This window comes from Chroicocephalus ridibundus, chromosome 2, assembly GCF_963924245.1.
Source record: "Chroicocephalus ridibundus chromosome 2, bChrRid1.1, whole genome shotgun sequence".
Classification (NCBI taxonomy): domain Eukaryota; kingdom Metazoa; phylum Chordata; class Aves; order Charadriiformes; family Laridae; genus Chroicocephalus; species Chroicocephalus ridibundus.
In genome coordinates this window covers 84,281,472-84,306,918 of record NC_086285.1, presented here as the reverse complement: position 1 = coordinate 84,306,918, position 25,447 = coordinate 84,281,472, and the positions used below count along the sequence as shown (strand labels likewise).

General features: G+C 39.4%; 1 protein-coding gene across 5 annotated transcripts in view; it reads right to left on the bottom strand.

Moving 5' to 3' along the window:
- Positions 1-25,447, bottom strand: part of LOC134511714 (cadherin-10) — a 102,595-nt gene that overhangs the window by 36,177 nt on the left and 40,971 nt on the right. The gene's annotated exons all lie outside the window — the stretch shown is intronic.

The window sequence follows — 25,447 nt, the reverse complement described above, 5'->3', positions numbered from 1 at the left end:
ATTAAAGTTGTGACCTTTCACCCTTCTAAGTAACATTCTTTTGGGGGGACTGGACATTATCTTACAGGCTGTGGCCCCTTTTATAATGTCATTTAGTGTAACTAGTCCTCATAAACCTTTTAAGTGTTTTCTTCTCCAGGTCTTCCTAGGATGCCACCTTATTTTCAAAAACGTTATGGTCCTAAGAGCTCACTGGTGGTCCAAGACCACTAGATACAATATTTTCACAGCAGAGTGATGAAGAATAGTTATAGAAGGCTGCTATTCCTTAGACACATGGACCAGAAATACAAAATAAAGGCCCATGTGAACAAGGAAGATGGGAGAGGAAAAAATATTTAAATGAGCAAATTGCAGTTTTCCAATATGCTTTAAAAAGTCAGATCTGGTATTATAAATTCTTAAAAAAGTTGACAATAGTACATTGTGGCTGCAGTGCCTGTTCTTTAACTCAGAAATCAGTTAGCAGGATCTGGCAAAATCCATTCTAATAAATTGTCTATCTACAAAATAGCATAACCTCATGCTAACAGTTCCCAGGAATGGTATCTGGCCAAATTTAACTCACAAATCATGCATGGAAATTATTTTGGAGAGTAATATGTAGCAAAAGCAAGCCAGGAACTTGTAAAATAATTTAGCAATCCCAATAACTGCATTCTGGTGCCTGAGAATGTTGCTTGGCACTAGAAGCACAAACACAGTGTAGTAAACAGAACTAAATCAGAAAATGAAGAAAACCCCTACACTACAAATTATGACGATTTTGAACAACTTTATTTAGATCCAATTCAGGATGTAAAGATCTTTTAACATACTTACTTGTCTAATATGCAAGATACTATCAATGTTGATGTTCTGAATTGCTTGTTCTGTAGCTATGTGTGTGTCAAAAATTCTTACTAAGCTGATTTGGAAGTGAAAAATATTCTTTTTATACCACTCACAAAATCATTAACCTCTTACCTCTGCCAAATTCAAACTTTATATGTTTTTTCCCCACCTATATTAGCCAAAAAGACTGGAGAGGGAGCTGAATATAAGATTTTGAGACATCCACAAAAAGGCTTTTAGGGAGCTGACAGTTGCACTCTAGAGTAACATATTTATAAGGAATACCAACCTGCATAGTTCAGAAGAACACTTTAAGATCTAACACTTTGCATTTTCTAAAATATGTTAATAATTTCACTTTGGATTGGTAATCCATATAAAAATTAATGTATACACAAAACAGTCCACAGTTATTGTAGAAAGACTTCAAATTCAGAATGACATTTCAGAAGGTCTTCTAGGGTGATCAGGAAACATAAAGCTATAGATACAATGAACAAAACTTGTAGACATAAATAAAGGAATGAAAATATGTATTATATATAAGCAAGGAAAGAAAATACCTCATTTCATTTTCTTAGCTCTTCATTCAATACAGATGTTATTAGAGGAATCTAACACTAAAGATGGCTACAAACCGCCCAATGTGCTTGAAAACCTTGAACACTGAATCTTTACCCAGCTCAGAACTGCAGGAGCAGTATGTCAATTAGCACTGCAAAGTTTTATCATTTTACTCTAGTATTGAAAAAGTTCTGCAAAATATTTCTCTGCTACATTTAGTATACAGTGTTTCCTACAGTTAGTCTGGCTAATGGGCATCTGTGATTCATGTCAGCCAAGCTGAGAAATGCAGACACATCTGTTTCATTTAGCAATTTTATTGTACAAAATGATCAGCTGTGAAGATGTGGTTTTGTTTTCATATTTGTCACTGTTACAAACTCTTGTTTCAGTGAATTTCTTGCTGTTCTTACACAGAAAAACTTCCCTTTCCAGCTGTCAGTGGTATACATACTTTATATATAACTTTTCTCACTGTATAGAAAATCAGAATATCTGCTGGTTTTATGTTATATACCCCTGTTTCATCGTACAGTAATTCCAATTTCTGTGAAAGACAATTTTGCATATTTGGTCATCTATCTAAACTGGTTGAACAAACTTTTAAATTTAGAAGGATTTCATATAAATGAAAAAGGAAGGTACTGTTAAACTGAAGATAATTAATATTTAGAGAGGGTAACAAAATGGAGTATTATGTGAATACTTAAAAAAGAAACTGAGTTACCAATCCAAGACGGAGAGAAAAACAGGTTTTAAAAGATGGATTCTTTTTTCTTCAATTACAATAAAACCAGAGTTAATTAATATGGACACAATGTGAAGAGTTGCCTCTGAAGAATTGCCACAAACGGGTTGAAAGCTTATGGGTAAGAACTAGAGAAGGAGGCAACAAAGGAAACCTTCTGGTTGGTGTCTACTACAGGCCACCTGATCAAAGGGACCCTATTGACAATCCAGATACAGGAGGCATCACACTGGCAGGCTCTAGTCCTGCTGGGGGACTTCAACAACCACAACATCTGCTGGAAAAGTAGCACGGTGAGCTGTAGGCAATCCAGGAGACTCTTGGAATTGAGGATAACTTCTTAAGCCAGGTAATGGACAGCCCCACCGTAGGGAATGTGATACTGGACCGGATGGGCACCAATGCAAGTGAGCTAATTGGTGACATCAAGATTGGAGGCAGCCTGGACTGCAGTGATCATGTACTAGTGGAGTTCGCAGTCCTGAGGGATATGGGTCAGGTAAAGAATAATGTCAGGACCCTGAATTTTAGGAAAGAACACTCCCAGCTCTTCAAGGTTACTCAATAGGACCCTTGGGAAACTGACCTCATGTACAAAGGAGCAGAACAGAGCTGGCAGATCTTTAAGGATACTTTCCAAAGAGTGCTAGAGCTCTTGATTCCCAGGTGTAAGAAATCAGGAAAGGAAGGCAAGAGATGGGCATGGCTGAGTCAAGACCTACTGTTCAAACTAGAAGGCAAGAAGGAAATGCACAGGCAGTTCAAGCAGGATCAGGTATCCTGGGAAGAGTATAGGGAGGCTGCCTGGTTATGTGGGGATGAGGTCAGGAAGGCCAAGGCACAGCTGGAGCTGAACTTGGCAAGGGATACTAAGAATAATAAGAAGGTCTTCTACAGGTATGTCACCCAGAAAAGGAAGGTCAAATAAAGCGCACCTCCCTGGTGAGCAAGACTGGCAAACTGGTAAAAACAGATAAGGAGAAGGCTGAGGTACTCAACAACATTTTTGCATCAGTATTCACTGGCAATCTCTCTTCCCACACCTCTCTAGTAGATGGACCACAACATGGGGACTGGAAGAGCCAGTACCTCCCACTGTAAGAGAAGATCAGGTTTGTGAGCACCTGAGGAACCTGAGCATACAAAAGTCTATGGGACCTGATGAGATGCAACCCAGAGTCCTGAGGGAAATGGCTGAAGTAGTTGTCAAGCCACTCTCCATGTGATTTTAAAAGTCATGGCAGTTGGGTGAAGTCCCCGGTGACTGGAAAAAAGGAAACGTTGCACCCATTTTTAAAAAGGGTAGAAAGGAGGACCCTGGGATCTACCGACCTGTCAGACTCACATCTGCCTGGGAAGATCATGGAACCAATCCTCCTAGGAGTTATGCTAAGCCACATGGAGGACCGGGAGGTGATTTGAGACTGCCCTTCACTAAGGGCAAGTCCTGCCTGACCAATCTAGTGGCCTTCTATAATGGAGTGACTACATCATTGGACAAGGAAAGAGCTACAGATGTTGCCCATCTGGATTTCTGTAAGGCCTTTGACCTAGTTCCCTACAACATTCTTCTCTCTACATTGCAAAGATATGGAGTTGACAGGTGGACTGTTCGGTGGATGAGGAATTGGTTGGATGGTTGCATCTAGAAAGTAGTGGTCAATGGCTCAATGTCCAGATGGAGATCCATACTGGGACCAGTACTGTTTAATATCTTCATCAATGATATAAACAGCGGCATCGAGTGCACACTCAGCAAGTTTGTGGATGACACCAAGCTGTGTGGTGCAGCTGCCATGCTGGAGGGAAGGGATGCCATCCAGAGGGATCTGGGCAAGCTCACAAAGTGAACCTCATGAAGCTCAACAAGGCCAAGTGCAGGGTCCTACACCTGGGTCAGGGCAACACCTGGTATCAATAAGGGCTGGGGGATGAAGGGATTAAGAGCCACCCTGAGGAGAAGGACTTGGGGGTACTGGTGGATGAAAAGCTGGACATGAGCCAACACTGTGTGCTTGCAGCCCTGAAGGCCAACCTTATCCTGGGCTGCATCAAGAGTGGCTAGCAAGTTGAGGAAGGTGATTCTCCTCCTCTACTTCACGCTGGTGAACCCCCAGCTGGAGTACTGCGTCCAGCTCTGGAATCCTCAGCACAAGAAGGACATGGACCCATTGGAGCGAGTCCAGAGGAGGGCCACAAAGATGATCAGAGGGCTGGAGCACCTCTTCTATGAAGACAGACTGAGAGAGTTGGTGTTGTTCAGCCTGGAGAAGAGAAGGCTCCGAGGAGACCTTATAGCAGCCTTCTAGTATCTAAAGGGGGCCTACAGGAAAGATGGGGAGGGACTCTATCAGGGAGTGTAGTGACAGGAGAAGGGGTAATGACCTTAAATTGAAAGAGAGTAGATTTAGGCTAGGTATAAGGAAGAATTTTTTTACAATGAAGGTGGTGAGACTCTGGAACACATTACCCAGAGAGGTGGGAGATGCTCCGTCCCTGGAAACATTCAGTGGCAGTTTGGCTGGGTCTCTAAGCGACCTGGTCTAGTTGAAGATGTCCCTGTTCATTGCAGGGGAGGCTGGACTAGATGTCCTTTAAAGGTCCCTTCCCACCCAAACTAATTATGAATCTATGAATCTATGAATCTATGATTCTGATTCTATGATTCTATGATTATTACCTTGCTCTTCAATGTAAATACAACCTTGAATAAAATAAGTTACTGAAAAGGTGACACAATCAAATTCAGCTCAGTATCTTCTTTGATGTGTAAAACATCTTTGTAACACATCTTTCAGGAGACTTTAGATGAATAACAACAATTCTGCTTTAAAAATTACATGAAAAGTACAATGTGTGAATTCTGTGTTCGTCGACTTCCAATGATCCAAATCAAACCTGCCAATTACAGCAGTGGGGGATTTCTTCCCCCATCCATCTGAATTCTGCCCAAGTCTGCACTCTCCTAATTGAATATAAAGGCTGTGGACTTTTTTGTAATGGCATATAAAGTGTTAACCTTATTTTCACCAAAAAGCCAGAAGACGCTACTGTGAAAATCAGTGAGCAGCTTAGGTTAGTCAGTCCAATTTTATCATACAAACTACTTCTGGGATTTGAAATGATTTATGGCAATGCCAGATAAAGACTTAAAATTTTTCACACCTATTTCTATTCGTATTTCAGATTCAGAAGTCCCTCTATGAATTTTCAAAGATTAGTATTCAGATAACTAGAGACCAGAAAATGACTGTATTAAAAAAACAGCCTTTAGTTTAAATTCTTACTGTAGGCATTAATATAGTTCAGGTTGGTTTTTTATCTTAATTTACTATGCTATAGTGTATAGGAGACTTTCCAATACAGTTTACATTTTTTTGTAGTCTTTACCCAAATGACAGATTATTCCAGTATTACCTCACTAAACACACTTTTACTCTCCTGCTTTATAATAGTAATTTTTATTTTTACAATCTAGAAAATGTTTTTTTCTACTTTCTTCTGCAATATGTTTGCCAACATTTCTATTTAATCCAAGTATCACAGTAACAATGAGACCTCAGTACACTCCTGAATTACTTTTTTAGATCTTATTCAAATAAGTCCTGAATTTCTCCTAATTCTGAGGACAAATTTCAGGGCAAATTGTAACCTATTAGCTCTTTTCTAAGTAATCATGTTAGCCATGTGATGCCAAAATACACCTGTGGAAGCATTCACGATTTCATTCTAAGTTTTCTAGAGCACATATAACGTTAGCACCTCCACTGGATACTTTGTAGAATAATAATGATAGTGCCTCTAAAATAATCACAACAGTGGGCAGATTTGACCTGAAATCGGTAGAGAATAATTGATATAGAATTCCCACAATGGAGATATTTATTTTAAGCATCATGAACTGAACTATTAAATGATGCAGTTGTTTAACATTAGCTGCGCTTATTCTAATAGATTTTCAGTCTAGCTCATGTCCTGTGCAGTATTCTCTTAGTTGCCAGATTTAACTGTCATGGCTTTCAGCCAGATTTTACTCACCAAAGGGATTCACTTATTTCAAATTTTCCTTAAGGTAACATTTAAAGCAACTGTCTTCAGTGATGCAAGAATTTGCACTAAGTTGTAATGAGACATGTCACACATTTAATTTTCTCACTCAGATTGTCAGTTTGCCAGCCCTGTGATATTGTGTGCAATTTAAAAGAGGAGACAGGTGAAAGGGAGAAGGTACATTTCAAAAAGAAAATTTTGTGAGATAGGAGAGCAGACTAAAATGGAAGCATAACAAGCACTGCAAGATGAGGAGCGCTCTGAAATTCTTTTGCTTGCTGAAAAGAAGCAAAAACAGGAATGAAAAACTCCAGTCTGTGGTGCATTTTCAGATTATATTAGTTTTCTTTAAATTAGTTCATTATCCAAAGGAAAGATAAAAATCATTGTTACCATTTCTATTGAGAAAGATTACAGTAGTTCCTTGTTCCTACTAATGTTTTAAAATTATAAGAGATAAGTTAAAATTAGTAATATTTTTAGGATTCATTTACACATCTCTGGTGAAGCAACGTCTATCAGAGGATTAGAAATATTTACTCAGCTTCCTACAGTCTTCACTGCCAAGTGATATCATCTGCAAGATTCTAAATTTCCACAAACTAATCATACAGCAAAGGTACTTTTTCATCACTAGATTTGCATCTTTTCCTCATTATTGTAGCTTATTCTAAAGGGAGGATTCACAATCTGGAGAAGGTAGATGGTCCTGTCACTGACAAAATCTTCTAGGATTTCATCTGAGAAGGGCAGTTTCTTTTTTTACGGCACAGCATATGAGCAGCAGAGAGTCTTATATAGATGCAATGAGTCAATGTGTCAATAACCAAACTTCCTCAAGCCAAGGTCTTTAGCTGGTGTTCAGAGAGCTGGAACACAAAAGTTTCGGCTTCATTAGACTGTTGCAACTTCCACTCCAGAAGACACGCAAGCATTGAACTAACATGAACTAGAGACTAATTGAATTTCATACACCAGAGAGTCCTTGCATGTGCCAATATGCATGTTCTCTTCCAATTTTAATGTAATAAATATAGTCCATAAATCAGGTGAAGATAGGAAGTAGAGAACTGGCAGTGAAACAGAAGTGCCCTTACTTTCTGGCAGTTTGGCCTAATACCACCTGTAGATGACTGGGTATGAATAAGCGGAAGGGTATTCTTGTGTTAAAAGGAAAGAAAAAAATCCTGAACTGTGTCTGCTGTTCAGCTTCCCATTCATTAAAGAAGTGGACTAAATGAAGAATCATTCTTTGCTCCCCCTCCTACTCAGCTTGTTGTGGCACAAACCTATATTCTTACTTCCATGAGTAGTCTCTGTACGCTAACCTATGGTCTCAGGATGGAAATATGTCTGATAAGATTTTCCTCAGACTTGGTTTCTTGTGGTTTTTTTTTTTGCTTGTTTGTTTTTTAACATACATATTGTTTATGCTTTATGTAGTTTGGCTGATTTTAGTACAGAAATAAAATTCTGTACTAAATATTGTATAAAGGATCAAGTAGTTTCCAGAACAATCTTTCTATTACACCAAGAAATGGCCTAGGGACTCTAATATAGCAAAACAACACGTATCTTTGACTTAATGAATTCAGAATAGCTTTTATGTATTTGAAAGCTTTGGGGTTTGTAGGTTTAGTTTTGGGGTTTTTTAAAGGAGAAATCACCACTAATCCTCATGCTTTCTGCATTAATGACAACAAAGAGGTGATTAAGAAGCAATTTTAGGTAATTTTTTTTCTGTTAACAGGATTTTTTTTATTATAGCTTATGTTTTCCTAACATATGTTTTCTTAAAGTAGCCTAGTTATTAAGAAAATAACCATTAAAACAACATTAATTTCTTGTATATCCTAATGTACACTATACACAAAAAGCATTGCATTTTTTTAAATAAATGCAGAACAGTATTAAAATATTGATACTTAGTTCATTTTGTCTACTGATGGAGGCCATCTGAAAACACATTAAACAAGATTGTCTTTGTTTCCGTCTGAAATCACTGTAAATTGGTAAGAGCTGTGAAGATTTGCTACCTTTATTATGTGTCCATTTTGTCCTCACGAATTTTCTAAAGTATGTGTATCTCTGGAAGAGGTATACTTAGAAGTAGCAGCACATATATTACAGAGAACTGAACGACAATGTCTGTCAATCCAGGAGGTTAGAAATGTCAGCTAAGGTGGAGGGTATTTATCAGAATTAAGGAATAAAAAGCATTAAGGTAATATTTTAATAATCTCCAAAACAGTGATATCCATGATAATACAGTAGTATTGTTAAATTTAATCCTGAGGAAGAGAAGACAGGGAAAGAGAGAGAGTAGACATATTTTTCGTATGTCTCGGGAAACTACTGATGAATCTGAACTGATGCTATATCTAATATTATAATATTTCAAACAATGAGGGACGAAAATGTCTTGGATCAATCCTGGCTTCATTTATAACACAATGAGATCAGTGGGGCTATCCATGTGATAGATGCATAGTCCAGGAAAGATGTATTGATCTTATGACTCTACAGGCGTAGTCATGGTATTAAAGTTAGATCTGTGAGAGAAGAGATGTGGAATATGTATAAACCCTTAAATACAACTCACATTTTTATTTGCCCACCAATTTTGCCCCTCCTTTTAAAAAACTAAATTAAATTAATTACATAAATTAAGTAAATTATGAAATCCATTATTCCAGGGAACAGTATTCTCAAGAAAAATCCTATCTAAATACCAATTACTAAGTAAGAAAGATATAGTTTAAATCATTATATACAATTACATTACAGAATGGCTGTGGTTGTAAGAGACCTCTGGAGGTCATCTTGTCCAACCCATGCATGCTCAAGCAGGGCCAGCTAAAGCCAGTTGTTGAGAACCATGTCTAGACAGCTTTTGAATGTCTCTAAGGATGGAGACTCCGCAACCTCTCTGCGCGACCTGTGCCAGTGCTCAGTCACCCTCATAGGACAAAAGTGTTCCCTGATTTTCAGAGGAACCTCCTGCATTTCAGTTTGTGCCCATTGCCTCTTGTTGTTGGGTGCTGCTGAAAAGAGCCTGGCTCTGTCCTCTTTGCACCCTCCCTTCAGGTATGTATATGCATTAACAAGATCTCCCCCGACCTTTCTCTCCTCTAGGGTAAAGAGTTCCAGCTCTCTCAGCCTCTTCTCATATGTGAGGTGCTGCAGTCCCTTAATCATCCTTATGGCCCTTTGCTGGACTCTCTCCAGTATGTCCATGTCCCTCTTGTGCTGGGGAACGGGACACAGCACTCCAGGCGTGGCGTCAACAGTGCTGAGTAGAGGGGAAGGATCACCTCCCTTGACCTGCTGGCAATACTTTGCCTAGCGCAGCAAGGGCACCTTGCTGTCTCATGTTCAGCCTGGTGTCCAGCAGAACCATCAGGTCCTATTCTGCCAAGCTGCTTTCCAGCTGGCCAGCCCCCAGCATATACTGGTGCATGGGGTTGTTTCTCCCCAGGTGCAGGACTTTGCACTTGACCTTGTTGAACTTCATGAGGTTCCTGTCAGCCCATTGAGGTCCCCCTGGATGGCAGCATGACCCATCAGCCACTCATCCCAATTTGGTGTCAGCTGCAAACTGGCTGAGGGTACACTCTGGTCCATCATCCAGCTCATTAATGAAGACATGAAACAGAACTGTACCCAATATTAGTCCTTGGGATATACCACTAGCTACTGGCCTCCAACTAGACTTTGTGCCACTGATCAGCACCCTCTGGACCTGGCCATTTAGCTAGTTTTCAGTTCACCTCACAGTCTGCTCATCCAGCTTCTCTATGAGGAGCCTATGGGAGACAGTATCAAAGACCTTACTGAAGTCCAGGTAAACAATATCCACTGCTCTTCCTTCATCTTCCAGGCCAGTCACTTTATCACAGAAGGTTATCAAGTTCGTCATGCATGACTTCTCTTTGGTGAAGCAACGCTGACTACTCTTGATAATTTTCTTGTCCTTAATGTGTCTGGAAATGGTTTTCTAGATTAGGTGCTCCATCACTTGCCTAAGGATCAAGGTGAGGCTGACTGGCCTGTAGTTTCCTAGGTCCTCCTCGCTATCCTTGAAGATGGGGGTGACATTTTTTTTCCTTCAATCTTCGTGTACTTCTTCCAGTCACCATGATGAGTCAAAGATTATTGAGGGTGGCTTTGCAATGAATCTGGCAGCTCCCTCAGCATTCATGGGTGCATCCCATTAGGGCCCATGGGCTTATTAAGGTCCAGCTTCCTTAAGTATTCCCTAGCTTTATCCTCTTCCACCAAGAATACATATTGCCTGCTCCAACCTTTCCTCCTGGTCTCTGGGACTGGGATTCCTGAAGGCTGGTTTTGCTAGTAAAGACTGAGGCAAAGGCGACATTCAGTACTTCCATCTTTTCCATCTCCTGTGTAGCCAGGTCCTCTGTTTCATTGAGCAATGGGCCCACATTACCCCTAGTCTGTCTTTTGTCTCCTATTTACTTATAGAAGCCCTTCTTTTGTCTGACATCACTGTCCAGATTCAATTCCACTGGGGCTTTAGCTTTCCTAACTTCATCCCTGGATGCTTGGACAATGTTTCTGTATTCCTCCCAGGTTACCTGTCCTTGCTTCCTCCCTCTGTATGCTTCCTTTTTGTGTTTGAGTTTGTCCAGGAGCTTGCTGTTCATCTACACAGACATCCTGGCATTTTTGTGTGACTTCTTATTCATTGGGATGGAGCTCTCTTGAGCTTGGAGTATCCTTCGTGATTCTTGAGTATTAACCAGCTTTTGCGGGCTTCTTTTCCCTCTAGGGCCTTTTCCCATAAGACTCTTCTGAGTAGATCTTTGAAGAAGCCAAAATCTGCTCTCCTGAAGTCCAGGGCTGCGGGCTTGCTTTTCACCCTGCTCCCTCCCATCAAGATGCTGAACTCCATCATCTCGTAGTCACTGCAGCCAAGACTGCCTTTGACCTTCACGTCCTTTATGAAGCCCTCCTTTTTGGTGAGTATGAGGTCCAGCAGAGCACCTCTCCTTGTTGGCTGCTCAGTCACTTGGAGGAAGAAGTTATCATCAATACACTCCAGAAACCTCCTGAATTGCTTATGCACTGCTGTGTAGTTTCTCCAACAGATATCAGGGTGTTTGAAATCCCCCATGAGGAACAGAGCCTGTGAATGTGAGACTATTCTAATCTGTCTTCGGAAGGCATTATCCACTTGATTTTCCTGGTCACATGGCCTATAATATTGACCCACTATAATGACACCTTTGCCTGTCTTCTCTTTTATCCTAATCCATAAACTCTCCATTGGCTCCCCAGCAGAGCTCCATGCACTGTAGCTGCTCTCTCACATAAAGGGAGTCTTCCCTTTCTATCCTCCCTAAAGAGCCTGTATCCCTCCATTGCCACACCCCAATCCCCCCACATCTCCATAATCCCAACAAGAACAGAGCCCTGCAACTGCGTGAAAAACTCTAACTCATGGTATTTATTCCTCATATCACATGCATTAGTATAGAGACGTTTAAGAGGGGAATCCCAGCATGTTGAGTTCCTGGAGATTGTTTGGGGGATTTATCCACAATGGTGCCTTGTAGATACTTTGTGAGCATCTCAGTTACATATGGAATTACAATTACATAGTGAAATTTAAATTAATTTAATTGTGTTTGATTAAGACTGGGGAGGTAGTTACAATTGAAATTTAAATTACAACTTCTCCTACCTAAGCAGCATATTTTATTCCTCTACCAGACTGTAAAATACCAAATTTACCAGATTTGGATATAAATCTTGGTACAAATCATACTGATCATTACACGTTACGTGTGTACAAATACAAGACAGCATCGTCAACCCAGTGAACTGTATTCCTCAACTACTTTTACTGAAGACAGAAAGCCCATCCTGATCTTTACTGCTACAAATTAAGAACTGTACTCCATAGTAATTACTTTCCCTTGCAATGTTAATTACTGTTTTCAAAAATGTGTTCTGTGTACTACATCACTAATGAAAAATTGTTTTTAGCTTGTGTGAACTCTGGTATCAGATGATAGGCCCAGTTAATATTTCCATAGAGCTTCTATGACATTTCTTGGTATTTGTAAGACATCAGAAGCACTCTTTACCTAATACCACTTTTCTTAATGTCCAATAAAATTTATTATATTGGTTACGATGTTGGTGTTTCAGTTTTCTTTGTTGTTTTGTTGTTTTTTTTTTTAATCTCCTTGCTGTAGCATAAATTACTGCTTTATCGTTTATGCCAAACCCCTCTGTTCTTTTTGGTTTTCATATAGAACCACAGAGAGCTTTTGCATTCTCTTTTTTTTTTTCCAGAATTAAGCTAGTTTCATGAAGCTTTAGTTTCTGCCTTGTGAACTATTAGCTCCTACTTTCTTCTTTTGGCAGTAAAAAGAATTCTACACTATTCCTAGAAAACTTCCTAGTTCTCTTTAATTGTACACAGTTTTACATGGACTTGAAATAGTACTCCGTGCTCCTTCAATGACTTTGTTTTATACAGCATGTCATTATCCCTTCCTAGCAAATACATCAGTACCACTGAAATCTCTACCATTATTCTTAAATGATAAGCCTTGATTAATCACGTGCAGCTCTTTTCAGTGTCACATCACTCAGTAGTCCTCTAGCTATTACATCTATTTTACTAGATGTACTTTTACTAGACAACATATGACTCCTGACATATAGAGCATGGTCTGTCACATAACCTGACCTAACTAAAGAGATAATTAAGCAATCAGTTTCCTTATCTTCCAACTGTATTATTTATATAGCAAAGTCATTATCCTTTTTGAATGACCTAAGAGATCCTGATGATTGCTAAAGGTATTTCTAAGTCCTCTGAGGAATCCTCTGTGGAGCTGGCATCCTCAGGAGTATCACTGTGTAAGAATGTGGCCATATTCCTGCACAGTGGCTCTTAACAAGTGACAGTTATTTTTATATTACAAAAGGACTAGAGAGTTCTGTGAAATCTTGCAAGTAAAAAAAATAGCAATAATTTACAAAAGTCCTGTGTCTTTGCTGGCTCTGTCCCTTCATAGATGTATTTATTTGCTATTTGGCTATATCCATTTAGCTTCTTCTGAAGCTCATATATTCTATTTATCACATTAATTTAGCATTTGAGTGGAAGTAACTTCCACTTGATTAAAAGTTTTCCTAAATTTTAGTAACATGGCCTGGAACACTGCATTACCCTATCTATCTTTTCTCTTTCCTTCCACAAAATAGATTGTTTCATGACATTTCTTTAAAGCATAAAATTTATATAGATCCCTCATTTTTTCTCCCTTTACTTCATCTCTTACACAATTGCATTAGTCATTTTTCTCACTGTCAAAATTTAAAATATCAATATAATTTTTATTATTTAGTAGTAAGCTAGATAATTTATAATCATGATTGCCTAGGTAGTAGCAGTTGTTAGTTATTCTATTCACACCAAAATAAAACTTCCTAAATATTCCTACTTCCTGAAGATCCCATTTGTAGTGGAATTAGCAATCATAAACGTGAAGACTCAGAATATTTCATTTATGCATATTTTACATCAAATACCATACCTCAAAAAAGGGTATGCAAAAGTTCTCATTGGAAGATGGGGTTCTTAATATAGAAGGAAGAAATCTTTATTACTACTTCATATCTCTGCATATCAAGTGTAATTTATTCTACTAATCAGTATATTGTAGCATATGTACCTCTAAATTATATATAATTACAAAAAACTATTAAAACTTTTTAGGAAGAAAACCCAGAAAAATATTTTCATAGCATAAACCACTTTCTAAATTAAATGGGAGGAAAGAGAGGTTGCTTCTTTACTCAGCTGTTTTTGGATGAGGAAGAGACAAAAGTATTCTGCATGATCCTCTCTACTGTATCATGCAGCCACTTTACAAAATACTCAGAATGGTAATCTTCAGAATTCTTCTACAAAGTAGGTTTTTTGGTTTTGGGTTTTTCTTTGCCACCACAGTTTCACCCGAAATTATTTCAAATCATAAAGTCCAACATCTATTTCCAACCTTGTTGTCTTAACAAATGTAACTTGCTTGAGAATTATTAAGAAAGGACAACCATTCTTTGGGGAACAAAAATAAATCAGAAGTCACAAAAATATATGGTTAATGAATGACAGTATGATTACTCCATCTTCATATCAAGAGGAAAATTAATATGTTCATGTCTTCCCACCACTGTTTTGAGATATGTATGTAGGCAAGTTGAAAGGAAAGGCAGGCTCAAAGGAATAAAAGTTTAGAAGCAGAGAGAGAATCTACAGTTTTGCCTAAATAAAAATGACCCAAGAAAAGTTAATTCAGTGTGGGTCTGGATTGCATGTAAAACAATAATGCAAAATCCAGGTCGACTGAAATGAAGACCACAGATGTAGGAAACAGAAGAAAGGCACAGAGTACCAGTGTAAGCCAATATGAAGGAGCACAGCTTTTCTACCACTAGGAGAAGGAGAACAGAAGAGATGCAATTGAGCACAGAGGTTTTCTTCAATTTTTACATTTTCTTGGAAGTATCCAGAATTATTTCCCATAGAAACTTTGTGTGCTGAGCCACCTGCAACTTACAGTGCAGGCAGTAATCTTCACTACTATAGTTTTCAAATATACAGTATCATATCATACTTCTTTCAACTTGTACTTAAATTTTTCATAGAATCATAGAATAGTTTGGGTTGGAAGGGACCTTTAAAGGTCATCTAGTCCAACTTCCCCTGCAATGAACAGGGACATCTTCAACTAGATCGGGTTGTTCAGAGAACCATCCTACCTAACATTGAATGTTTCCAGGGATGGAGCATCTCCCACCTCTCTGGGTAATCTGTTCCAGTGTCTTACCACCCTCATTGTAAACAAATTCTTCCTTATATCTAGCTTAAATCTCTCCTCTTTCAGTTTAAAGCCATTACCCTTGTTCTGTCACTACATTCCCCAATAAAGGGTGACCATCCAACCAATCCTCATCCACCAAACAGTCCACCCATTAAATCCATATCTTTGCAATGTACAGACAGGGATGTTGTGGGGAACCGTGTCAAAGGCCTTACAGAAGTCCAGATAGGAGACATCTGTAGCTCTTCCCTTGTCCACTGATGCAGTCACTCCATGGAAAGCCACTAGACTGGTCAGGCAGGACTTGGCCCTGGTAAACCATACTGGCTGTCTTGAATCACCTCCCTGTCCTCCATGTGGCTTAGCATAGCTTCTAGGAGGTTCTGTTCCATGATCATTTCTATCCAGATGCTTCCATAGGGTCTGTTTGCATATGCCTTTTAGCATGCCAAGCCTTCTAATTATTCATTAATGCTTTTCTAGGTTGTTAGGTGTGTTCAGACATGTAAGGTACCTTGCACCTGATGTCAGGCAACTGGATACTCTGTGAGTTGGAACCTTGAAATGAAAACAAGACAGCTTCTCTTCTCAGACTTGAAGAGTGTATGAACTCATCTATGGTTGCACATTTAAAATTGCCACAGACCACAATATATTGTCAAATTAGAGGGCATTCTTTTCCCTAACTGGTGCAATTCTCCTTTAACACTCTCAAGTAATAGCTTTTAAAAGACTCAGGAAATAGAAATAATTTAATTTGAGGAAGTAACACTGATGAGATGGACAATGATGTCTGTTTACTCCTGCACACAAGTCTTATTCTGTCTGCCTGGGTCTTCAGATACATTGACTGTATATCCACCTACCGCCTCGAAACAGAAGGCACTAAAGGGTTTGAACGAACTGGCCTTTACAGACTTTTTGGTTCAGCTTATATTTAATTATCACCAAAGACAAAAACACTCTTATAAGGAAAATCAGCAGAAAGGCATTTTAAAAGGGTAAACATCAACTTTTAACTTCTTAGAACTCTCTCCCTCATGGGTATTTTGTTGCAAGTCACCGATTTTCCCTCAGTACTACTCCTGGCTCTTCCTTGCTATCTGTATGCATAGGATATTTAAAAGGTCATCTGCATCTGATTTTTAAAAAAATAAAAAACGCGAGGGACAAAAGAAAGCCCCTAAAGCATCAGCCTTTGAATTGCTGTTGAAGCTATTGGCTTTTTATACTCTTATCATTTCATACAACGTGTAGTTCAAATATTTTTAAAGCTTTTATATTATGGGTTTTTTTTAATTCCTTGAGTGAATGAATGTATTGTGATGAAGTGGACTCTACTTCTCCTGAGCTATGGCTTTGAATATAAATAATTTAATTTTTATCAGTTCTTGCTTTTTTGGAATATCCTTCTGTGACAAGCAGATACAATTTTAAATTTGAAAGAAAAAATGAACTGGAAGGAACTGGAGAGTTCAGAGTAAACTGCTTCTCTGCTTCTTATACCATTTTGAACCTTGATGCCATTTTAAGTATAATCCATAATCAGATACAAACTCCGCGTTTGGGAACCACCCGAAAAAGCTATACCTCTTCTCTGTGAAGGCAGCAAAAAGCATCTTACTGGTGATTTTACACCTACTGAAAGGACGCCCATAACTTAGACTATCGTCCCTCTAAATCTTCCAAACAACTGATCGACAATATTGCATTTTGTGCTTGCTCAGAGTACAACCGTGTTTTAGAAATTAGTTTCAAAATGGCAGGTCACTGCCATTGGCATTATTAAGAAAAAAAAAAAAAAAAAGTCGTCGTCAAGCATTTTAAAACAGTATTCTCAGAGACTGAGAAAGGCAGTGGCAGGAAACCTACACAATGACCAGTAGGACCATAGTGACCACTCAGTCTCACCATCACTTTACTTGTCATCAAATTGATAAATGGCTTGCACTCAAGCATCAGTGTGTAAAAGAAGTAAAATGGAGAAGTCAAATAATCTTTTTCCCTCTTGTATCAAAACTAGCAGATTTTCATTAAGCCATTCATACATTCCCACTGGCTTGCATTTACCTTGTAGCACTGAACAGCATTAGATGTAGCTTCCAGTTGCTTGACAGAAGAAGAGGAAACAATATTCAGCTACTAGACCCTACTCATATTTACATTAGTTTCTGAGTAGACTTGAAAAGTATTTACATAAGGCGTAATCACATGAAAGCGATTACACGGATGTAGAAAATCATGAAGTGAAATCCCCGTACTGTTTTGAAAGTGTCATTTGTGAAGCGCTCACAGCAGATTAAAATAAAGTATGAGCGTAGCTCATGATTCTACAATACAGAGATCTAGTGACACGTGGAAAAGGAAATAACAACAACAACAAAAAAGTTTTAAAATACATTAAGCTAAGTACGTTATCATGTAGGGTGCGGGTGCCCCGGTGCCGGCGGCGGGTGCTGCGGGGCGGCCCCTGTGTTGCCGGGCCGGGGCTGCCCCGTGCCGGACACAGCCGGTTCCAGCCGGCTCCAACGGCCCCAGCGCAGGGCACAGCTGAGCCCCTCAGCCACGGGCGGGCGCCGCGGGGAAAGCCTGGCTCAGAAAGGGCAAAACGCTGCCCGTGACACATGATAGCAAAGAAAATACATTTTTAGTGCTTTACCTCAGAAGTTAAACATACCCGTAGCAGTATGTAAAAGCTGTGCTTGAAATAGAAAGCTTTTAAATACCTGTGAAGAGTCATTTTGGTCAAGGACAACTAGGAAATTCATTTAATTTTCAATTGATTAGTAAATGTGTTCAGCGAAATTTAAGGTCTATTTCAGTGAGCAGTTTCCTCTGCTTTGCAGCTCCTACAAGAAATGGCATGCAGTTTTAGCTTGTTTTCCTTAAGGGGAAAAAATAATTATTAAAACCACCTCATGTTTTTCAGGATCTATTGCAGCCTCCATGCTTTGAATTTCAATTAAAGACCATTAACAGTGTCAAACTTTTAAATATAATACTATTTATTTCTATGGCCTATAGAGGCCGAGGAGAAATAAGAATAGACTATCAAATTAGTGTTTGCTTGAAAGCTGATCAAATGTAACTTTTAGAGAAGATATCCCACTTCATTCACTATAGCTCTTCCAGTTACCGTGACTTTTAAAATTATGCAAAGTATGTATAAAACTGTATCCATAGAAGTGAAAAAGATCCTGGACCAAGCTTAGTGTTTAACTTCAAGCTATTGTCTATAAGCACATTTGCACGTGTCTACCTAAGACATAAGTATGTATACCTAAGCAATTTATTATCTTACAGTTCTTTCTTATGCGGTTTGCCTTGCTTCTCTATTTGGAGTCTTGCAGTCTCAGAGAGCAGTTTCTGTCTTCTTAGGAACATGGTTAACATCACCTGCCATGTGACTCAAGGTCCTCAGGCAATTAGCTATGCATGAATACATCATGTGAGCCTGGAACCTGCACAGACTTCATTGCCAGTGAAGATCTCATGTAGATACAAGCCTGGATCTCCCTCTTTTCACCATACCCATTGGTAAAGAAGATATATCCATTTGATTACAAGAAGATTAGCACCTTAGCCAGACAGATTTTTCCCTAGCAGCACCCATACAGGCATTGGCATGCTCTGAGCTCTTTCCCTTTTGTCCAACTCATACAGTAATAAAAATATCGGACAAGCTGCCTTTCAGTTCTGTCAAACCAGATCTTCTCTGCTAAGCTAAATTTGAATGACACCACTGTTACTTAGTCTACTTTTTCATCTTTTTCGGGTTTTTTTGGGTCTCATTTTGCTATCCTTGCCTATCCTTCCTTCTTCCTTCCCTCCTCCCTGCCTGCGTTCCTTCCTCTCTTTCTATTTTTCTTTCTTTCTCTCTTTCTTTCTCTCTCTCTCTCTCTTTCTCTCTTTCTTTCCAGTGTGTGTTGTATCCGCTCTAATGCTTCACTTGACAGTTTGAGCTACCAGCATCTGATGAAGCCCTACTGGTTTTATGAAATATGTCTCTTGCAGTGCTAGGTGGTTCTGCTTGGATGAACAGTCCTATTGAATCATAGAATCATAGAATCGCCTAGGTTGGAAGGGACGTTTCAGATCGTCTAGTCCAACCATCAACCTAACACTGACAAAAATTATCACTAAATCATATCTCTAAGCACTATGTCTACCCATCTTTTAAATACCTCTAGGGATAGTGACTCAACTGCTTCTCTGGGCAGCCTGTTCCAACACTTGATAATCCTTTCAGTGTAAAAAAAATATTCCTAATATTCAATCTAAACCTCCCCTGGTGCAACTTGAGGCCATTTCTTCTTGTCCTATTGCCTGTTACTTGGGAGAAGACACAGACCCCCACCTCACTACAACCTCCTTTCAGGTAGTTGTAGAGAGTGAGAAGCCTCATTTTCTCCAGGCTAAACAACCCTAGCTCCCTCAGCCGCTCCTCATAAGACTTGATCTCTTAACCCCTCACCAGCTGCTTGCCCTTCTGTGGACCTGCTCTAGCACCTCAATGTCTTTTTTGTAGTGAGGGGCCCAAAACTGGACACAGTACTTGAGGTGGGGCCTCACCAGTGCCGAGTACAGGGCAACAATCACTGCCCTAGTCCTACTCACCACACTATTGCTGATACAGGGCAGGATGCTGTTGGCCTTCTTGGCCACCTGGGCACACTGCTGGCTCATATTCAGCCAGCAGCCAACCAATATCCCCAGGTCCTTTTCTGTCAGGAAGCTCTCCAGCCACTATCCCCTAAGCTCGTAACGCTGCATGGAGTTGTTGTGACCCAAGTGCAGGACCCGGCACTTGATCTTGTTGAACTTCATACCATTGACCTCAGCCCATTGATCCTGATCCAGGCTGTCCAGATCCCTCTGCGAAGCCTTTCTACCCTCAAGCAGGTCAACACTTCCACCTAACTTGGTGTCAGCTGTAAACTTACTGAGGGTGCACTAGATCCCCTTGTCCAGGGGAACAGAACATGGACTTTTAGGAAAAAACATCTTTTTACCTCTGATGTTGCCAAATTCTATATGAAATATTTCTCATTGGATTATGGACTATATGAAGCAATACTAAGCAATATTAACAATATTAAGCAATACGAAGGAATACTAGTAATAGTAACTTAAACCAGTATATTTAATTGCAATACATATACATTTAACTACAGTATAAACGACATCTGAGGCTTCCATAGTTTACATCTTTATGACTGGGTGGTAAGCTGTCCTGGGTTCTGTTCATACTTTTGTTACATATTACACTCCTGCTGAGTGTAATACGTACACTCATGCCGCTTTTTGGGATAGCTATCTTTTAGCCTTTATGGAGTTAAGGATGTGGGATGCTCCTTCAAGTACCTGTTCTGTGGTATGTCATCCACAGTGTCAATAGACACAGATAGTTACTAACAGGAAAAGATAGGCTATGAACCAGTAACTGTTATTCTTGAAACTTTGTATTGTATGCATATGTTGCTAATACTCCAATTTCCTCAGAATCCTGTCGGTGTTGGAGTTCTAGAACTGAGATGAACTAAGTGAGGTCAACATGTTCTGTTCTGTACACCATCAAAAATAATGGGCGCACTTAGAAGCATGCAATTATGAATACTGCCAGAATAATCATTTCTGGTAAAAGTTCTACTATGGCACAGACCAAATTATATATAAATTTATGTGCAAATATATAATAAATTATCTTTTGAGATACTAAAAGCACTGCAGTGTAACGACGGACTTCAGTCTCTCAAAGTACTAAAAAATTCATGTCAGTTGATCCTTTATGCAATAAAACTACTGTGATGAAAATTGCTGAAAAAAGTCACTGTCTCAGAAAGCAAAGTGGGAAAATTATCTGCAAGAATAAAATAAATGGCAAGATCTGGTGAAATAATGAGGAAGGAAGATAAACTTTAATGTGGATGAAGAATTTTTTTCTAAATTCATTTTTGAATGAGTGTGGATTAAGACACTTTTGGCACACAGTAGTGCTTCCTTTAGGTGACAAATCAAAGAGTAAAATTTTTATATTTATTTTCTGTACATACTCAAAACAAATCAAAGTTTTCCAGAACAAGTTTGAAAATGCATAATACTTTGTAATTGCACCACTTCATTTGAAAAATAAGAAATGGTCCTTGAAACTATATACTAACAAAAAGAAATAAAAGATATTAATCAGCTTTCTGTATAGAACAGTAGAGCATATGTAGACTTTCTGCACAGAAAGACATAAAGGAAGTATTATCCATAACTCTAACCCCAAACATGAATAAAATGGCTTTTTGGATATGAGATTTAACCTTCTTTTTGAACATCCCTGCATTGTTTCTCTGAAAGTGGGAGAAGTACCTTTCCTCAGAATTAGTGTCTTTTAGTATATTTTTGCAAAGATAGCTCAAAGATAAATTGTGTAGTACATACATAGGTCTGTTTTCCTATGCTGCTCTTTTTTATGGCTTCAACCTTTACTAGAAAGTACAGTTGTAATTATTATTTGAGGTTCTGCATATATAGAATATTCATTTATATCATTTTGATTTCTACCCTCAGGGTGCTGTGTATTGCATGAAGGAAAAGATGACCTCCTCCTTTCTTGTAACAATAAATACTGACCTGAAGCAACCAGTGACTGTCCATAACCAGTCAATATGTACTTTGCCAACTTTTCACAAGCATGGTTGAATTAAACATGGAACTGTTCAGCTGTTACTGCATTATGTATCCCATTCAATCATTAAACATCCTTTCCATCCCATTATTATAGAATCATAATATTGTAGAATGGCTTGGTTTGGGAGGGACCTTAAGGATCATCTAGTTCCAGTCCCCCTGCTGCGGGCAGGGTCACCTCCCACTAGATCAGGTTGCTCAAAGTCCCATCCGACCTGACCTTGGACACTTCCAGGGATGGGGCATCCACAACTTCCCTGGGGAACCTGTTCCAGTGCCTCACCACCCTCACGGTAAAGAATTTCTTCCTTATAACTAGCCTAAATCTCCCCTCTTTCAGTTTAAAACCGTTACCCCTCGTCCTATTACTACACTCCCTGATAAAGAGTCCCTCCCCATCCTTCCTGTAGGCCCCTTTTAGATATTAGAAGGCTGCTATAAGGTCTCCCTGGAGCCACCTCTTCTCCAGGCTGAACAACCCCAACTCTCTCAGCCTGTCTTCATAGGAGAGATGCTCCAGCCCTCTGATCATCTTTGTGGCCCTCCTCTGGACCAGCTCTGACAGGTCCATGTTCTTCTGATGTTGGGGGCCCCAGAGCTGGATGCCATACTCCGGGTGGAGTTTCACGGGAACAGAGTACATGCACAGAATCACCTCCCTTGACCTGCTGGCCACACTTATTTTGATGCAGCCCAGGATACCGTTGGCTTTCTGGTCTGCAAGGGCGCATTGCCTGTTTATGTTGAGCTTCTCACCACCAACAACCCCAAGTCCTTCTCTTCAGGGCTGCTCTCAAGCCATTCTCCGCCCAACCTGTATTTGTGCCTGAGATTGCCATGACCCAGGTGCAGGACCTTGCACGTGGCCTGGTTGAACTTCATGAGGTTCATACAGGCTCACCTCTCAAGCCTTCCCAGTTCCCTCTGAATGGCATCCCTTCCCTCCAGCATGTCGACTGCACCACACAGCTTGGTGTCATTGGCAAACTTGCTGAGAGTGCACTCGATCCCACTGTCCCTGTCACCAACAAGGATATTAAACAGTGCCACTCCCCATACTGACCCCTGAGGAACTCATAGAGTACTATTCCAGTAGAACATTCTCAAGATGACTTAAGCAGTGAATAAATGAATGCATAAATTGCATTGTGAATTGTAGACACTAGTTTCAAGAGTAATGTGATATTCAACAGTTTTCTAGCTCCCTTGACAGATATGTAGATGCAGGATAAGAAACAAGAAACATATCAATCATGAGCTCACAAAGCAAGCAGATGTAAATCACAAATCCAGATGAATCTGTTAGCCTCAGTTTTGCAATTTCTGCTGATATATTCAATGGCATGTTGGTCATCTAATTATTATTGTAAATTTTAAAAGTCACACTTAATACTTATTTTTGACCGAAACCTCTCCATGACAAACATTCTCTCCTAGTCATTGAGCACAAATCATTGAGTTTTAACTTGTGCTCTCACTATTTCACATAATTTCCAAACACCACCTCCAAACATGTAGCAGAGAAATTAACAGGAAGGTGGCATTTTATGTCATCCACCTATCCAAATCATTTTGTCTTTGGATAAAATCAGCTAAAAGGAAACATCCAGAAATGGTGTGACTGTACAACCCAGATGGCTTCTGGAGAGGTGAGTGCAACATCAGGGAAAAGAGATAGCTACTATAAAGTTTATTTACTATGATTTTGATCATTAATCACTTTTTTCCTAACAATTTCAGAACTTGGACTATTAACAACCAGTTTTCAGATCCACATATAATGTCTGTTTCCTTTTGTTTCTTTTGTGTAAAACTCTATCTGTGCAAATACAATGCCACGATACTCTTCATTTTGCATGCATTTTCTAAGACAACTTTATATACTCAGGTTAATTTTAAATTTGCTTGCTCAAATTAACAACTTTTTTGCTCTAAGCAGAGCAAAAAAAGGTGAAAGTGCAGTCTTAACTGCTTCTCAAGTTTCTTCTCAGTTCTGTACACTTTATTTGCCATTTTACTTATCTTTACTTGTCACTTCCCATTTGCAAACACTTGTTTTCTCTCAGCCAAAGTAGTTCGGTTTATCAACATCTCTCTCTCTGTAACGCAGAACAGTTAACCTATAAAATTGTTATTGCTTTTCCTTCTAAAGAGTCTTTCTTCACTCATCATGACTGGAAAAAAATGATTAAGTAACACCACTCACACTTTATGATTTGGGATCAGAAATATTAAAAAATAATGCAATAAAACAGTAATAAGCAGGTTTCTGAAGGACCCTAAATAATTTTAAAGTCAGGGTGCCCTGCAAAGCTATTTATTTCCCAGGACTTCTGGCAGCAATACATTTCTAAATAAAATAACACAGTGTTGTGATGCAGTGACACTTCTTATTTTGTAGGCAAGGTCAATTTTCATTAGCTATCAGCCTGGCCTGGACTGAGGAACTGGCCTAGATAGTTTGGAACACTTGGAAGGCATGACTTTACACTTGATAAGTGTATGAAATAAATATAAGAACTATTTACAAGGCTTTCAACATGCTTGCTTTGGAAATGGCTGTATCATTCAAATACTAGTGCTAAAATTACAGACTCAGAGCAACAAATAAAAAGTGGAAACAAAAAGGCAGTTTACTCATTCATAAGCTCGCACTCTTAAATTTTTACTTAGTATTTACATTTCCTAAATTTTAATAAGCATTTCCTGTCTCAAACACCCCAGCATTCTTACTCCTTACAAGAAACATTTTAGAATCCCTTGCACCTGTAGGTGCTGGGGGACCAATGGGCTGGAAAGCAGATTTGCAGAGGGACCTTGGGGTCCTTGTGGACAACAAGCTGACCATGAGCCAGCAATGTGCCCTTGCAGCAAAGAAGGTCAATAGCACCCTGGGCTCCATTAGGAAACGCATCACCAGGAGATCAAGAGAGATGATCCTTCCTCTCTGCTCTGTCCTTGTGAGACACATCTGGAGTGCTGTGTCCAGTTCTGGGCTCCCCAGTAGGAGAGAGATATGGATCTATTGTAGAGAGTTCATCAAAAGGACACTAAGCTGATTAAGAGACTGGAGCATTTTTCATGTGAGGGGAGGCTGAGAGAGCTGAGACTGTTCAGCCCAGAGATGAGAAGGTTCAGCAGGGACCTTATGAATGTACATAAATACCTTACGGGAAGGACTGAGGGAGACAGACCCAGTCTCTTTTCAGTGGTGCCTAGTGACAGGACAAGAGGCAATAGGCACAAACTGAAATACAGGAAATTTCTTGTAAATATAGAAACAAACTTTTACTGAGTAGGTGGTCAAACACTTGAACAGGTTGCCCAGAGAGATTCTCCAGCTTTGGAGGTATTTAAAATCTGACTGGACATAGTCCTGAGCAAGCTCTGGCTAACCTTGCTTTGAGCAAGGGGGCTGGGCTAGATGATCTCCAGAGGGGCCTTACAACCTCAGCTATTTTCAACAAGCGATTTTCAACAAGCCAGTATTTCTCTGCAGTATTTTACAAGTTCAAAACCATGTAAAAAAAAAAAAAAATTTGATTATAGAAAATGAAATTTCTGTGTTTATCACCAACCATTGGTGCTAACTTGTACCCAGTACTGCTGACACTAACTTCCACTTTCAAGCAACCTACCATTTTGAATTAGTTCCATGTACCTGTTTGAATATTATTGTGGCATTATATTTTTCAATAAATCACATGGA